A 4559-nucleotide genomic window follows, 5' to 3' on the forward strand; every position below is an offset into this window, starting at 1 on the left:
TCTTTCGTTTGACCCGAAGAGTGACCCATCGATGTTAAAAGTAATTCAACAACCAGCCATTTGGATTAGAAAGCCCTACTATGAAGGAAACCTATTCGACACTCCTTGGAGAGAAATATTGTTTACTATACGTGAATAAACATTCGCCTATTGGATTATAACTCAGAAGCCCTAAGCCATAGAAGTTTTTCAAATATTACCTGTTGCCAAGTCATATCCAAGATGAGCTTAGCCTAAACCCAAGACCTAAGGCTACCTACAAAAGTTTCTTTTAAGGGTGGCAGAAGCCATACCCATAGATTATGGATTACACTAGATGCCTCATGAGATGGTACTTGGAGATGGTATCACAAGGAGTTTAAAAGATAATATCAATAGGATGAGTACCCTCATAAGAGTGGATGCAGTTGATGGTATAACCGTATAGGGTTTCGCGTAACGTTTTCAAAGCCCAAGGTTAACTTTCGAAATCTCCTCGGAGATGTTCGAAAAGGAAGCAGTAATGAGTATGAACCTACTAGAAGACCTGAGCCCAAAACCTTTTCTTTCTAGCCTTTCTCAAATCTCGAGGACGAGATTTCTTTTAAGGGTGGTAGTCTGTCACATCCCGAAATTTTCCTAAATTTTGGAATGTCAAATAAAAATAAATTTTATGCTTGATTGGTTGAACTTGATTGAAAATCCACAAAGAATTAAAACTTTTTGGAGTTATTTAAACGTATTTTCCAAACTATTGTTTTCCAAATACTTTTGGTTTCAAGTATTTTCAAAATCAAACATATTTTGATTTTTACAAACTTTTATAAACTTGTTTGGTATGCGTATGTTAAAACTATTCACACATAGCCATAATGGCATAGTAGTAATAAAATAATATAAAATAAAAATTTATAAAATTTAAATCCTTTTATTGTCCTATGCTGAGCAAAATAATTTTACAAACTCGTAGAATTTCGTTTCACTCAAATCGGAGTTACGAAACTCATTTTATCAAAAAAACAAGTAACAGATAAAAACAAAAAAAAACAAAAAAAAACAAGTGGGCCGGCCAGCCGGACCGACCGGCCCAGCGGCAGCCGACCGCACCAGCCGGACGAGACTCAAGTCGGTCGTGCCCAGGTACGTGCCACGCACGATTTTCGTTTTATGAACTTACCTTCACTTAAATACAAAAATCTCTTTCCACACAACTCCAAATTTAGATCCGTTTATTTCCACGCGTTCCTAACTTCGAGGCCCACCTTTTCCACCGACCTATGCTCTATATAAAGCCATCACCACGTCCAGTTTCGTTTTCCCTTTTCTTCTCTCGAAACCTAGATCAACGAAATCTCAACTCGTTGTTTTGACCACTAGAACCACCTCAAATCGCTTCGGGCTCTACACGAAAGTTGTAGATCTCGTCGAGATCTTTCAATCCCGACCAATCGCATCTCTTTTCGTCCACCATACACGGATAATTTCGCATCGCAAGGCATCAGGTCTGACAAAGAGAATCTTCAATTAGTTCGTGCTCGTTCCACGGAATCCAAATTCCTTTGGTGAGTATGTAGATCTGATCATCCTCTACAACTTTCATGTTGAAAGTTTTTGGATTTGATGTACGGATTTATCGCTCATCTACAGATCTATTTCGAGTCAACCAGAGCCAAATCGAGTTTCAAAACTATCTCGAATCGTCATGACTTCAACACGGAAGTTGTTCCTCTCGTCAAGATCTTTCCATTGCCGTGAGTCTCACCTTGTTTCGTTCACCGAGCAAGGAGAAAAACGTGTTACAAGATTCAAATCTTATAAGGTATAACCCAGATCTTGTCAAACTAATTGTACCATTGTGAAAAGTAATTTGTTCGTTAAATAGATCTATTAATTCTATACAACTTTGATGTACAAAGTTTTTCCATCTGAGCAACTTTTTATGTCAACATTTATGACATCATCATGACATCAGCATAGTCAACTCAGTCTGGTCAAAGTCAAACTACAGTCAGCAGTACAGTCAGCGGTACAGTCAGCAGTACAGTCAGCGTCTCAGTCAAACTTGGTCAAACTCGTTTTAAATTTAATTTTAAATATCAGATTATATGTCCAACTTAGAAATTCATTATAAAATCATCCAGAGGTCCAAAATTTGCAAATTTTATATCGTTGGAAAGATTATAAGCTGTAGAATCCAAATATGAAATGATATTGTATAGGTTTTGTGTTAGATTTTGCGTCATAATTCAAATAGTTAAGTTAAGGCTTTCATACTATAAAATTTGTATAAAATAATCTACTGGGCCAAATCTTATGTTTTTGTACTTTCTGGAATCCTCAAGTCATGTACTTCAACATGATATAGGATTTGTACAATTTTGACACGTGCACAAACTTTCTTTAGTAAAATCTATACAAATCAGTAATTTGACGATAATTTAAATTCTATAAATCATTTTTGAATAATTCCAATTGGTCTAATCTTGTACTACTGTAACCTATCCAGGGAAGTCAAGTTTATATTTTTACTAAACATAAATCTTGCGGTAGGTAATTAATAAGGTTGTGTATGTTAAGTAGATACTCAATTATTGTTTTTCTAAACCAAATTAAATACCCAGGAAGCTTTATTATTATTGCACATATCAGAGAACATACAATACAACACATACACACTATCTCTCTTGTGAAATAAATTGGTGCATAGCATGCATGCATGTCTATGATTGTTCATATCGAATGTTTGTTTATTTTTGTTGTTGTTGTTGAATGGTATGTTTATGTTGTGCTATATTCTATGTTATAGTTTGTACGGAGAGTAACGTATTTTGATTAAGAGAAGTGAACGCGCTTCGACTACCAAAAAGGCAAGTGACACTCAAATCCTACTTATCTTATATATGCATTAGTGTTTTGAAACTAGTATGCATGGTAGGATTTTGTTTTCAAAAGTAAAGTATTATGCTATGCTTAGCAAACCCTAGTAGTGTGTAGCTACTCCTGAACCCATTGCTAGGATGCTTTAATTTTTGCTTTGCAACATCAAATGCCAAGTGTTGTTTCGTTATTGGTTGTGAGTGTTGAAAATTTAAAATTAACAACCCTAATGAAACACCTGGGTGGATTGGTTGATGGTGGGCGGCTGCTCAGGTCCACGCCCCTAGTAGGTCAAGTGGTGAAGTCCACGCCCTAGTTGGCTGAAGTGGTGAATCACGAGAGTTCGCATGTTGTAGAGTGGTCGCTTTTGACTGCACACCTGGTTTTCACCAGGGGATCGTGTGGGGGTTTACTACCTGTGAGGGGTTTTAAGCTTGTGAGTTCCACTTGTGGTTGGCCACCCAGGATTAAAGAGATTACTATGTCGTCCATAGATAGCTTTCAGTGCATCCTTATGGTATTATGGGCTCTGCCGGGATTAAGTAAGTTGTGAGGGTTCAACTTGTGGCTAGACAGTGGGTGGAGGCGACGGCCAAGGGAACGGGTCTAGTTTGTATGGTTGAATTCTTCTTCTGAAAGATCTTGTCTCATTCTTCTCTTGGGAAGGGTGGGTCGTAAGGTGAAAGTGCACAACCTCTCGAGAGTTAAACCTAAGATCTTAGCCGTGTCCCCGGTTACGGACAATTTGAGCTTCTAGGCAAGGAATGTACGGAAGAATCTCATCATTGTTTTCTGAATGTATTTAAAATTTGATCAACCTTCGAAAACTCATGGAAGATGTAACCATGTGATTATTCTAAAACCCATGGAGGATTTAACCATGGTGTGATTTCACAATGTCATTCAAAGATTTTCAAAAATGTTTTGTTTTGAAATAAAATGTAGGATAAAATGGCTTTATGCAAATTTGCCTAAACTCCACTTGCCAAATATCATGTAGATAGTCATGCCTAAAAAATGCCACCAAATAAGTGTCATTTCCCAGTACATCATTGTACTGACCTCCATTCGTGGGGCTGCATATTCAAACGTGCAGGATTTTCTGAGGAGAAGTACGTGGTAGGATCTCGAGTCTACATTCCAACATGACTGCCTGTGGCACATGAAGATGATGAAGGCTCATTGCTGATTTACTTTCCGCTGTGTTCATTCTGAGCTAGTCCATGTTACTATGCAATTTGTAAGGTTTTATTGTACCCTCTGGATCAACGATGTAGTAAATTGATACTATTGCAATGATTACTATATTTTGTAATGTGTGTGCTATCAGTGATCCCGGGAATAGCACTATACATAGGTATCTTGCCTTTATTAAAAGGTAGGGTGCTACAAATCGACGCCTTCAGCGATGGCATCCGACGTGAAAGCTACATAGAAGAACTTGGGCGCAAGAAGCCAAAAACCATAAGTTAATGGAAATCGCCAACAGCTGGGCTGATGGCGAGGACAACGTACGAAAGCCGCGACAGCAGTGACGACGAAGACGACGACCAGCTGAAGCACGACTCGGGTGGACGAAGGGATCGCCACAAGAGAAGGAAGAACCGCAGCTATGACGACAGTAACCTGGTAGCCACAGGGTACTCTGATCGGCAGAACGATCGATATGACGACAGACGAGACGACCGGCAGGACGGTAATCG

The 4559-nt window shown here is 38.5% G+C and overlaps 1 long non-coding RNA gene across 1 annotated transcript; it reads left to right on the top strand.

Moving 5' to 3' along the window:
• The first annotated feature begins 1315 nt into the window (after positions 1-1315).
• On the top strand, positions 1316-4173 carry LOC139832019 (uncharacterized). The gene is made up of 4 exons (XR_011746508.1): positions 1316-1541; positions 1627-1798; positions 2786-2846; positions 3953-4173. It is a non-coding gene; the product is annotated as an uncharacterized lncRNA (long non-coding RNA).
• Positions 4174-4559: the final 386 nt, after the last annotated feature.

Source organism: Lolium perenne, chromosome 6 (assembly GCF_019359855.2).
Source record: "Lolium perenne isolate Kyuss_39 chromosome 6, Kyuss_2.0, whole genome shotgun sequence".
Lineage (NCBI taxonomy): Eukaryota > Viridiplantae > Streptophyta > Magnoliopsida > Poales > Poaceae > Lolium > Lolium perenne.